General features: G+C 32.5%; 1 protein-coding gene across 1 annotated transcript in view; it reads right to left on the bottom strand.

Moving 5' to 3' along the window:
• Positions 1 to 944, bottom strand: part of LOC139516919 (homeobox protein prospero-like) — a 30,264-nt gene extending 29,320 nt beyond the window's left edge. Inside the window, exon 1 of the mRNA XM_071307358.1 lies at positions 738 to 944. The gene's annotated coding sequence lies outside the window, so the exon portion shown is untranslated. The remainder of the gene's footprint in view (positions 1 to 737) is intronic.
• Between the last annotated feature and the right edge of the window lie 12,898 nt (positions 945 to 13,842).

The following is a 13,842-nucleotide window of genomic DNA, read 5'->3' as shown; positions in this document are numbered from 1 at the left end:
CTGCTTCCCCGTTAATAAGTGCGACCAAAGGTAAGAAAGTAGGAGATATCGAGAACTGAAAGTGAAATGTAGATAAAAAGAGGACTTTAACCTTTTTTACCTGATAAAAAAAGTTTCACATTATATTATCTGATATTTAATTTTTCCTTCATATACACAAATATGTTAATACATGTCTCTAGTTTGAAATAAAGGTATAATAACATGCTAAATTAAAATGTGGTGGAAAACAAGATTAGTAACTGTATGGCATTCAATTTTCAAAACTCGGGAAAACTGAACAATTTTATAAATTTGTTTATAGTATCGGTGCATTGAAATATGAAACAACAGGTGCTTTGGGGATTTCATCAATTGATAATATTGTTTTTCTCACGTCACGGCACGATGGCATATTTCTTTCAATATTAAATAAATGTAAGAACAATGAATTAGTAAATACAATAACACACGATAGCAAATATAAGATTGTTTATGTAAATTCAATGACTTGAAAAATACGAAAAAACAAAAAATATTACAATAAGTATTTCCCCCGTAATAATAAATTATGCGAATTTAATTATAAGATGGTTTAATACGACGAAAAATGATAGAAAAAATAAACATTATGTTAACAAAAAAATAAAAGTGTGCACATTAGTCAAATAAATAATTCAACAATACCAAGAGATAGACAATATTAATTAATTTATATATTTAAATCAGTATAAAACAATGGTATTATATTTACTTACAATAATTAAAGCTGTACTCTTCAAAGTTTTCTTTTTGTATCCAAAATTTCAAAGAAATGAATTATATGTTTTTTTTCTGCATAATATGCTATATCTGTAATATCTGTACACTTGGTGACAACTGAGATAATCAAAATCTCATTCTAAGTAAAACTTGATTGAATATTAGAAACCCACCCCAATCACACGCGACTTTACACTTGATCGATGTACACTCGTGGAAATTCATCCTTAGCTGATTTCTTATTGGTTATGGTTAAACCACGCCTACGACAAGATATTTGAATAGTAGAAATATCATTTTGAATGATTTTTTTTCGATTTAGAAGAATTTGGTTTGGAGAAAGTTATTAGTTAAACATAGGAATAATTGTTATGCTCCCATGTTACACAATGTTAAAGATTGATTGATGGGTTAACATGTTATTCCTTTAATATTTTACAAAGCATTGAACCCACTGACTTGAAACTTTGATTTTTTAAACTATATAAAAAAAAAGTAACGTACCTCTGTACACTATAACATTGAACGCATAAAACATTTGCGAGAGCCGAATTTATATTCAAATTTCCGAAGACTGGCGTTCTTTTTGAAACAGGCTGGATAAGTTTTCTACGACCTAGAAAATTAGAAAGCATGTCCACTGAACTACTGATAAGTGTATACCCCATGGAAGCATCGATTTGATTTTCAATACGATTATTAATTTCAGTTGAAAAACAAATAACATTCCATCTACCACACCTTTTTTAGATACACATTTTTTATCGAAATTACTTGCGTCATTTAATGTGCATTATCAAAAACGTGCCAATGGCTTTGCTTCGTTACTTTGCTCAAAAGAGTAAAAGATATAAGAATCATCACAAATGTCATTTCAGTGATACATTCCGATTATTCAAAAGATGTAGTAAAATTTAAAGAAACACTTTAAGCAAACATGCGAAAAAAACGAATTTCAGTGATTCGTCGAAAACATTTATTTACATTTTCAACTAAACATTTTACATTCTGGAAATACATCTGTCAGATTATGTTACTTGTATTAAATATCCGGGGCCATTTGGAAGATTGTAAACGTTGTCCTTGTTTTAATGAATATATAGATACTGCCTTGGCAATCATACCACATGTCATCTCGGCTTATTTTCGTATATACAGATACCATTACGTACAAATCTTGAATATAGGCGACACTAACAAATGATTTACACGCGTGCGTGTTAAATCGAGAAGTTTTCGCCATATTCAATATCGCGAAATAAATATAAAACCAAGAATGTTATGGTAGGAAAATACAAATTTATAAGTTACTATTAAAATCCTTGATAAATGTAAAATTAAGGAGATTTGCACTATACGATTGTCAACGAAAAAACTATCCACCATAGTTCAAATGAAGTGGGTGTAAGCAATTATATGCAACCCGGCGTATCATCATTGTAATTTGTGTTATTATTTGCGCAACAGCGATTAAGTCTCTATCGAAAAATTGTTCAAGAATGTATATAAATGTTGACCTATTACACCACTGTCCCAGGTTGGGGGGTGGGGGTGGGGGTATTTGGATCCCGGTAGCAAGTTTAACCCCGCCACATTCTGTATGTATGAGCCTGTCCCAACTTGGCAAGTCAGGAGTCTGTAATTCAGTGGTTGTCGTTTGTTAATGTTTTACATATTTTTTCTCGTTCATTTTTTGTATGATTAATTAGGCCGTTAGTGTTATCTTTTGAATTGTTTTACATTTGTTATTTCAGGGCCTTTTATAGCTGACTATGCGGTTTGGGATTTGCTCATTGTTGAAGGCTGACGTACGGTGACCTAAAGTTGTTAATTTCTGTGTCATTTTGGTTTCTTGTGGAGAGTTGTCTCATTGGCAATCATACCACATCTTCTTTTTTATATTATAAATAACCGGCCGCTGCTGTAATTTGAAATAACAATATATAATAAAAAAAATAAAATAAAAGGTAAATCAGTGTGCTCGTTTTCGTAAAACAAATCTTATTCTTCATTTGAAATGTATTTAAAGATTGATTGATTGATTGTTGGTTACTTTACGCCGCTGTATTGAAAGAAGCACCAGAGATATTATAAGGATATTTTTTTTTAAAGAGAAGCCAAGTAAAACAACACCAAAAAATATAATTATCTGAAATATTAATGAGGGCGGGTAGTATTAGGAGGGCGGAATTCGAATTTGTTTTCAAAAGAAATTTCGTTTTCGTGAATTATTTTTTAGCTGGATCATACCAGTCCGTTATTAAACTATAAAGTGGAATGGCTTGATTGATTATTATACAAAGTATATGTCAAGAAATTCCACCAAAACCAGCAAACTATTCACTTGGAACTTCCTCTAAGACGGGTTAAGTTTTATCAAGATATAAGTGCATTCTCTAAAACTATAGCCAAATTTTATCATCGATAAATATTGATAGTATAAGTCATTAGTGAAATACCAATTTAATTAGTTGAGCTTTATAGTTTCTAAGTATTTGTTTAAAATACTAAAATCAGAGCAGGAATCTTTCAGCTCCTTAGCTAAATACACAAAAACACTTTCGAGAAAATCCACACATAAAGTTAGATTTATGTAGTGGAAAACTAATGTTGTTGAGTTTCATTGCAGCTTGGATGAAGGATTCATAAACAAAAGTAAAAAAAAAGAACTCTAGCTTTAAAAGGTGAAAACTATTGTAATAAAAGAAAGACAACTCCGAAATATTTAACTCGGAATGCATTCGGAAAAACTACACGAAACGACCAATATGTTTGTACCAATGATTTGTATACTATACAAATCCTTGATAGTCTTGTTTATACCATACAGTTTTTATATTTATACAAATTTGAAGATATCTTCTAAAGGATATAAGATATCTTGTATTCTTTATGATATATAAAATTGAGAATTGAAATGGAAATGGGAATGTGTCAAAAAGACAACAACCCGACCAAAGAGCAGACAACAGCGGCTTCAATGCAGCATGCAGCGAGAAACTCCCGAACCCGGAGGTGTGCTTCAGCTGGCCCCTAAACAAAAATGTTTACTAGTTCAGTGATAATGGACGTCATACTAAACTCCGAAATATACACAAGAAACTAAAATTAAAAATCATACAAGACTAACAAATGCCAGAGGCTCCTGACTTGGGACAGGCGCAAAAATGTATATATAATATCATTTCTAAGTTGTCATTTAAACTGGGCAAATACGGTATGAGATATAAATAATAGTCAACGATTTTTCCCACGAGGGCGCTGGGTCGTTACGAGTAACGATACATGTACACAATAAATAAATTATATAAACGCCTAAAAAGTGTACAAAACAGCACAAATAACAAAAATAAAAAGGAAACTATAAATGTAATTATTTATAAATATTTCCAGACGGATAACAGATATCCTTCATCAGTATGATTGTGATGTTAAAATCAGGCTTATTTGATTAAACTATAACAATCTTGAAATTTATACAATAAAAAAGTTAAACTGAACATCAGTTAAGACGCTAGTACCATTCTTAAAGTTTGTTAAACATAACATATAGGTCATATGACTAATTACAACAGGGACTGCAAATATATGCTTTAAATAAAAATAATAATGTGCGATATGAACTAGCACAATTCCAAACTTTTAACGGTGACGACAGTTACGATATTTCAAATTTGACAACGGCAGAGTAGTAAACATAGTTTTAAATTATAAAACATATCTTATTTACTGTATTTGATATCTTAATAATCTAATAAGGTAGCTTATTAATCTTTTTTTTTAAACTTGAAAATCTTATGAATCTCATAAGATATCTTAATTCTATAAAAACATATCTCAATTAGTTTATGGAATATATCATTTAGTTTATAAAACATGAATATAAAAAAAAACTGCTTGCAATATATGACATATATTTTGTTTCATCTGCAATACTAGAACCAAATACAAAACTTTTTATCAAAGGAAAGATAGTCAAACGTCTGCCTCTCTTGGTGTTTTTGTTGGTAGGAATATATTGTTCTCATGTAGAATATGGTCTATGGATTTTTTTTTCAAATCATGTGACGTGGTTTAATTGCCAATGAGACACCTATCAAACAAAAATTAATGGACTATAGTTTTGTTAATTGCCTTTTACCGTCGTTTTTTTCATTTTCATTTTCGGGGGTAATTTTTCGTCTTCTGATTTTTATTGTCCTCTTGGTATGTTCAATTAAGGATTTGTATAGTAAGTTACAAAACAAATCCCTGGTATGATTTGTCTCTTTTTTCATTATCCGAGGTTATCAAAACCAACCATATAGACATGTAAAGTCAAGATTGAGACTTTTATCGGCACTTGCTGAGATTACACAGACACTTGTCTTTGAAATTTTTGTCCCCTATATACATTAATATAACCTAAGACATCTGCATGTGTGCGATTGGCCGATAACTATGAAACACTGTTTTTATTGAAACGTGCTTGAAAAGCACACGTTAACCAAAGGAGAATTATGAGATAACTGCTAAAGTCGTCATGTACTATGATGTAGCTCCGAGGAAAAGGAAATCGTACACGTTTGACACCTTAGATAAGGTATCATATCGACATTATAGTGACGGAATAAGAAAAAGTCGATTATTATAAGAGTTTAAATTCACCTATTATTACACGGTGAAACTTTTACACAGTCATGGAAAAAAGATTTTACTCTATTCATGAAAGTAATATTTGAATATTACTTCCATGCTCTATTTAAGAAAGGTCGTCATTTAAAGTCGTATGGTGCTGTTTTTGTTATTTTATTCAGTTAGCGTTTTGCTAGAAAAATTGGCAAAATTTGTGAACAATGGGTGCCATGCTTCTCGATTTGCTATTGAAAGACTGTTAACAAACCTGTTTTGGGTTTTTAATTTTTTTATTCAAACCTTACGCATATATATATATATATATATACTGCTTTATTCTTTAAGCGAAAAGGCTAATCCAAGAAACCTTTTGATAAAAAAAAAAAATGATGTCAGTATACATTTAAACGGGGAAAATTGTATCGTTCCATTAGATTCCAATAACATACAATAAAGCTTGTGTAAAAATATTGTATCACAACTACTATAAATCAAGAAAATTTCTCTTTTATACCTAAGTTTTCATGAAATAAGTTTATTTAAAACGATTTTTAAATAATTTCAAAATATATAATCTATGCATTTCAATCATTCCAAAAAGTTGTGTCCGAGGCATGATTGAGTTTTATAATACTTAGTTTTCATTTTATAGTCTATATCAGAACTTTACTATACAAACTTAGACGTCCGGTGCATGATTGAGTTTTATAATACTTAGTTTTCATAATTTTATAGTCTATATCAGAACTTTACTATACAAACTCAGACGCAGTAATTAAACGGCGCTACAGGAGCATCAAATATACATAGTGCTTTTATACCATGATTGAATGCAGATACCTGTTGTTACAATTTTTTTGTCAGCCATATGTCCATTGTCTTTGACCTCATTTTCATGGTTCAATGACCATTTGAAAAAAAATCTTCTTGATAGGAATGTCAAACGCTCACTTTTTATTAAGTAATAAGATAACTAGTCTTTATTTGGTATATATTGGTTTCCTTGCAAGATCCACATGTCTCTCATCAGAGTTAACCTGACATCGACCTCATTTCATGGAGCAGTTATCAAGGTTAGGTTTTCGTGGTCAAGTCCATACCTCAGATACTATAAGCAATAGGTCAACTATGATTTTGTATGTACAATGTTTGTAAGGTGTACATATCAGACAGGTATTTTCACTTAACTTCGATCTCAATTTCTTTAACCAAATTTTAGTTTTATTTAGGGTTTGGTTTATTTTACCAGATCCTACAAGCAACATGACCACTACATTTGGTGTATATGTAATGATATAAGATGAACATGTCTGTCTGGCAGATTTCAAATGACTTTAACCTCATTTTCATGGTTTATTTGTCACTGTTAAATTTTTATGGTTTTCAATAGGCCAATCATATTTGGTGTTTGGAATAATTGTAAGGTTTATGTGTCTTTCATGCAGATTTCATGTAACCGTGACGTCATTTTCATAAGGATAAGTTGTCGTGGTTTTTTCTATAAGCAATAGGTAAACTATATTTGGAGTATTGAATAATTGTAACATGTGCACGACTGTCTGTTAGCGTTCGTATGACCTTGACCTTATTGTCATGGTTCATTGATCAATGTTAAGGTATTGAGGTTTGATCTGTTTCTCGAATGCTTTAAGCAAAAAAACACACACTAGTTGATGTTATATGGAAGGATTGTAAGGTGTACACGTTTATCTGGAATTGGTACATGTTTATCTGGAATTGGTACATGTTTATCTGGAATGGTACATGTTTATCTTGAATTGTTCATATCGGTATTGCCGTGAACTCATTTTCAAAAATCGATAATTGTTAAATTTGTGTGATACTTGTAGTAAAAACTTTCATATCTTAAAGGGGCACTAGCTGTCAAATTCATTGTAACCGATTTGACTCAAATTCTCATATTTGGTTTATAACAAGGTAAAACATTTATCCAAACTATCAAAAGTCTAAAATAAACAGTTTACAGAGCATGGGGTAGATAATATAGTTGTTCGTTTCGTGTGTATTTTAGTCCAGACGCCACCTAATTAACTATCGATTTGACCTCAGATGACCATATAAGCGATGTAAACAAAAATAAAGATACGAATAGATTAAACCAACACGTGCAATTGGATTTTTATAGGTCTGTTTGATTTTATTTTATAGATTAAAAATAGATGTTTCTCATTGTTTTTAACCATATACAAATGATTTTATGTGCATCGAATTAGTAATCAAATGATTTGCCGTACTTTCACTTTCATTGTTGACATTCTTTTTCTTTAAATAACCAGTACACGTACAATGCATGCGTTGTCAATCTCTAGCTAGGGGTTAACTTGAAGTTCACATGAATACCGGTTAGAATGATGATGACGTTTTCACTTGCAAGTGAATCAGTCAAAAATTATGTTTAATCGCTTATTTCAACAAAATTAAAGGAAATTGTTTGCTCAAAGCAAATTATTATTTGATTATTCCAATTTGATTAATGATTGATCTAAAAAAAAATCATACTTTATTTTTTTATATATATCGTAGCTAGTGCTCCTTTAAGGCTTCCACAATAAATTCAATCATAAACAAAGCAGGTGAGACATTTAAGTGTGTGCACATTGTGTTAATTTCAAAGGTAAAATAAGCTTTCAAGCTGTAAGATATATTAAAATTTGGAATCATATTGAAAATCTAAACATAACAAAACTTTTTTGCTCATTATTGAAGGATGTACGGTGACCTTTATATTTTCAACTTATACGTCATTTGGTATCTGATAAGAGCTGTCTCATCAGAAATCCTACCACATCTTCTTATCTTTAAAGCTATATAGTACATAAAGTGTCACCCTATTATCTTTAAAGCTATATAGTACATTAAGTTTCACCCTTTAAACTGTGCTATTTGCCATTAAACAGCAGTGTATCGAGTTTGTTTCATTTCCCACAAACAGGAAATTACGATATTTTAACACAGTTTTCTAATCGATAGGTGTACAGATGCAATTCCCTCTAACTTTGGTTCATTCGAATCATATACATGCACGACAAAAGACACTCTGCTGTCGACGCATCGAATTATATTTCAATCCTTCAGAAGTCCGTGTGATTCAGCGAGTTTGACTTTCATTTGACACAGATAGAAGATTTCAAGTCCAAATCTATGACAAACGTCACATGCTGATTTCAACTTTCAAGTTGATAATTTTCCAGTTCACCCAGTAACACATCCTCTGTCCTATCGTATGGAAATTAAAGATATCCATTTTACGCTCGTGTACGCTGACATAGTACCGACTTCAGTGATAGGATTGTGTTCCTCACACTTTGCTGCTACAACAGAGTCTGAAGATACCAAAGATATTCAAACGTATTAACCAAAGACAATCGGGCAAGGCCTTGGCAAAGAAAGAGAAATGACAAAAAGACAATCGGGCAAGGCCTTGGCAAAGATAGATGAATGACAAAAAGACAATCGGGCAATGCCTTGGCAAAGATAGAGGAATGACAAAAAGACAATCGGTCAAGGCCTTGGCAAAGATAGAGGAATGACAAAAAGACAAACAATATTCTGCAAAACACTACTTTGAAAATACGAAACTTATTAAATAAATGTAGTTGGTTATTGGTTGAGTTCCAGATTCTGCTTCACATTTGGCATCTCTGTTGTTCGTATAAATACAGATGCCATAGTTGTACCATTCATGTGTGCGACACTTTGACTGACTGTGGATTCGCATAGCGGTTGATGCATGCAAAGCAAAAACATCTTACACTGTCGACGCATCCGGTGATCTCAAAGTTCATGTGATTGCCTCAGTTTTACTGCTGCCTTAGATTTACACACTCTGTAAATATAGAATTATGTTAAAGATAAGAATAAGATGTAGTAGAATTGTCAATGAGACAAATCTCTATCAAAGACCAAATTACTTAGAAATTTAAAACATCGATTGGGTCATCGTACGGCCTTCAACAATGAACGAAACCCACACCCATACCATAATTAGATATATATATATATAAAAAAAGGCCCCGAATTGACAAAGATATTACCGATGCTGAGATCAATGTCAGATAACAAATCAAATTTGAAGGTCATGGCAAGTGTATACTGTCGATCAATGATGGCTTTTCTTACTTTGTTTGGGGACTTTGAGGATATTATAAGGTTGCATGCTACAAGACACAATATTCTTTTCTCATTGGACTGGGTTCATTTGTCATTTGTCCTACTACACAGAACCGCCCTGATGTTAAAATTGTTTCATATCCCCCAATGTTAGACACTCAACCGATTGATTTGGCAAACATGTATTCTAATATGAAGACCTATCTTGAATTGTTATATGATCTTTTCTGTATACCGATTTACACCTGTAGATAAAGCTGTTAAAATTGAACTTGCGGATGCTGGACAAAACCACGCTACGTGTTGTACACAAAAATTAGCCGGTACTCTTTTTCCAGGGCTGCACAAGTCAAATATTCGAACGGAAGCTATACAATCTGAATCGCAGTATATTATTATGCTTTGTAGGTTGAACCATCTTGCAGCATTTTGTCGTGTTTCTCATCCACAATCGAGAATTTTTGCACCAATATTGACACCCTTGATAGCAGAACTTACATGCATGTACTCCTAAATGGAAGATTATACAGACAGAAGAAGATGTATACTTAACAACAAAATTATTTTCATTCACCTGTGTATAATATGACGTAAGTTTTTTCAAAGTTGATATTTTCTGAAATTGTTTAACATTTCACAGCGGTATAATACTTTTACTTTAATTATTCATCCCTTATTGTTATTAGATTTGTATATTTACATTGTATCATAGATCAAAACTATTCGTTCATTGTGTGTTAAGGTTTATGTACCCTTCTGTAGCCATTTTCGTACGAATTTTTCAAACCTCAATTGTATCAAAACTACAGATATAATAAATAATAGAGATAGGCCATTTAGTACATATTCCAAGGGGAAACTTGATGCAAAGCATTATTTTTTACTGTTTCATTGCATTTGATAGAAAAAGAGGATTTTGTGGCAAATAAATCAAGATTTTTATAGAAAATCCACAGCCTTTAATACAGAGATTTTTGTTATAAAATTTGAAACATAAATTACTCACTTGATTTTCTATGATGTGCTAGTGTTTATTTTTTACAAAAAGTTCTAAGTAACCTGTAAATTCCAAAACACCTCGTGCTGAGTCACTAAAGTCGAGCGCACCCTAAAAGGTGTACTTGATTTTGGCCATATTTATACTTGTCTTAACCAATAACTACATTTATAAACTTGTTTTAAGGAAATCAATGCTAGCACTGCATGCAATAATCCTATATCTATCAGTCATCAAATTGCCAAATATGACAGTACAAGGATAAAGGCTGTGGATTTTCTATAAAAATCTTGATTTATTTGCCACAAAGTCCTCTTTTTCTATTAAATGCAATGGAACAGTAAAAAATAATGCTTTGCATCAAGTTTCCCCTTGGAATATGTACAAAATGGCCTATCTCTATTATTCATTATATCTGTAGTTTTGATACAATTGAAGTTTGAAAAGTTCGTACAAAAAAGGCTACAGAAGGGTACATAAACCTTAATTTGTGTTACTACGACACGTTTTTTTTTAATTTATAGTTAAGTCATTCCAATTGATATTTTATCAAGTGTCTTTCTATGTTGTGATGTTACACTATTGTTTCGGATACGGGAGAAGTTTTGGTACCATTAAAACGTTTAATCCCGTTGCAATTGTTTGCAACTGTCCTAAGTCAGGAACCTGATGTTCAGTAGTTGTCGTTTGTTTATGTGGTTTATCGTGTTTTTCGTTTTTTTCTATACTAGTTTAAACATATTTATTCATAGTGGATTGGGAAACAAGTTTTGCAACTTATATTAATCCCTTTCCACTTTGGTGCGAGTACCCGAAAATTGAGTTCCTGAAATTTTCATCCCAAACGGGAATCGAACCAGGAACCTTTGTGTTAGTAGTCCGATGCACTAACCACTACACCACGGCTTTCTACTAGATAGGCCGTTGTTTTTCCCGTTTGAATGGTTTTACACTAGTATTTTTTAGGCCCTTTATAGCTTGCTGTTCGGTGTAAGCCAATGCTCCGTGTTGAAGACCGTACCTTGACCTATAATGGTTTACTTTTATAAATTGTGACTTGGATGAAGAGTTGTCTCATTGGCACTCATACCACATCTTCCTATATCTACGAAGATAATTTGTTCCAGGCAACATGCAGAGATATATAATTCAATTGTATTATATGTCTGACTCTCTGGTTCCAGTTAGGAGTTCGGGCTCTTACACTAACGTTCCCCTGTATATTCTAATATTTCATTTTGAGGTGTAAATTACATATGAACAAATATATACATATATGTGTTACATTGTAAATACATTATTTTATCAATGCAGAGGGACCAGATTTGTTTCCAATAATTACCAACAAACAAGCAGTGTTAGTACTATGCTCACAAGCCTTGGATGGGAAACCCTTCGATCTAGAAGAGTCAAAGTTAAAACCATCTTACTATACAAGATAGTCAACAACATCGTAGACATCACAACAGAGCCATACCTTTATATTGACCAACTCGATGACATATTAACATCATATACCTCCCACCACACTGTCGAACCCTAGTATACCACAATTCCTACTTCCTGAGTGCCATCCAAATTTGGAACCACCTGCCACAGCCACTAGCCAGTTTGACAACCCTCGATGGGTTTAAACAGGTACTGGCTATATCCATTATCTCCTAAATTGTAATTATTGGATTTTAAGTGTAAAAACTCGATAGTGATCCGGCGGCGGCGGCAGTGGCGGCGTTAGCTAACTTCTTAAAAGCTTTATAATTTAGAAGGTGGAAGACCTGGATGTTTCATACTTTGTATATAGATGCCCCATGTTATTAAGTTTCCGTCGGTCACATGTCAAATGTCCTTGACCTCATTTTCATGGTTCAGTGACTACTTGAATATTTTTTTTGTAATGTTAAATTCTCTCTTATTATAAATAATAGGATAACTATATTTGGTATGTGCGTACCTTGCAAGGTCCACATGCATATCAGACAGTTTTCACTTGACCTCGACCTCATTTCATGGATCAGTGAACAAGGTTAAGTTTTGGTCCATATCTCAGATACAATAAGCAATAGGTTTAGTATATTCGATGTATGGAAGGACTGTAAGGTGTACATGTCCAACTGGCAGGTGTCATCTGACCATGACCTCATTTCACGGTACATTACTCAGTGTTAAGTTTTTGTGTTTTGGTCTGTTTTTCTTAAACTATAAGCAATAGGTCAACAATATGTGTTGTATGGAAGAATTGCTAGATGTACATGTCTGCCTGGCATGGTTCATCTGACTTTGACCTCGTTTTCATGGTTCATTGGTCATTGTTTAGTTTTCTTGGTTAATGTTAAGCTTATATTACAATTGTACTAAAGCTTTATATTTAGGACTATCAACACAATATCAATGATTAGTAAAGCATGCGCCGGAAAGTAATCATCAACCAGTTGATGTTTTTCTGTATATAAAGAAGAAGAAGAAGAGACATTTCTGTGTGTCCACTCTTGTTTAAGGTTCATGTGGACCCTATGTCTAAAATGGCCGTATTTTCACCTCAAAATTTACTCTGAGTACAGACAAACCTGGGCATCTGTAAATTTTTCCAGGCATAGCATGCCCTAGATAAATGAATTTTAAATATGTTTTATGTTTTAGAAAAATAAAAACTTACCAGGATTTTGCCGTGCACTTTTTTTCATTCCTCCAGAAGGTGCCAAAATAAACTAAGTTGGGAAACAGGTTTGAGAACTTCCCCACAGGTAAAAATTAAAGTGAGCATTTTTAATTGACATGGACATTAGATGGACAATAGATACCTGGCAATAATTGATTATTTAAACTGTGTACCTGAGTGGACCATATCAAGGTAAACTCAACTGTTTGTTAATTTTATCATCTTCTGCAGAGACGAAAAAAAGTGTACGGCAAAATACAGTTAAGTTATGAATTTTCTAAATCATACAATGCATTTGAATTCTATTTATCTAGGGCATGCTATGCCTTAAAACTTTTCCAGATGCACAGGTTTGCCTATACTCAGAGAAAATTTTGAGGTGAAAATACGGCCATTTTAGACATAGGGTCCACATGAACCTTAACTGTATATGGAGGAGAGCTGTATTCCTATGATACGCACGTGTCAGTGTGAATATCATCAAAATGAGTTCTACGCTTAATCAGAAAAAGAAGAAAGAAAATGTATGAAAAAGATGATGTGGTATGATTACCAATGAGACAACTCGATCTCCACAAGATACCCCCCCCCCCCCCAAAAAAAAAAACACAAAAAAAAATGAACGAAAAACAAATATGTAACACGTCAACCAACGACGACCACTAAATCAAAAGCTAATGTTTTTGGACAGGCACATACATAC

Source organism: Mytilus edulis, chromosome 3 (assembly GCF_963676685.1).
Source record: "Mytilus edulis chromosome 3, xbMytEdul2.2, whole genome shotgun sequence".
NCBI classification, from domain to species: Eukaryota; Metazoa; Mollusca; class Bivalvia; order Mytilida; family Mytilidae; genus Mytilus; species Mytilus edulis.
Note: the sequence above shows the minus strand (reverse complement) of the source record. Positions and strands in the feature narration are given on the sequence as shown.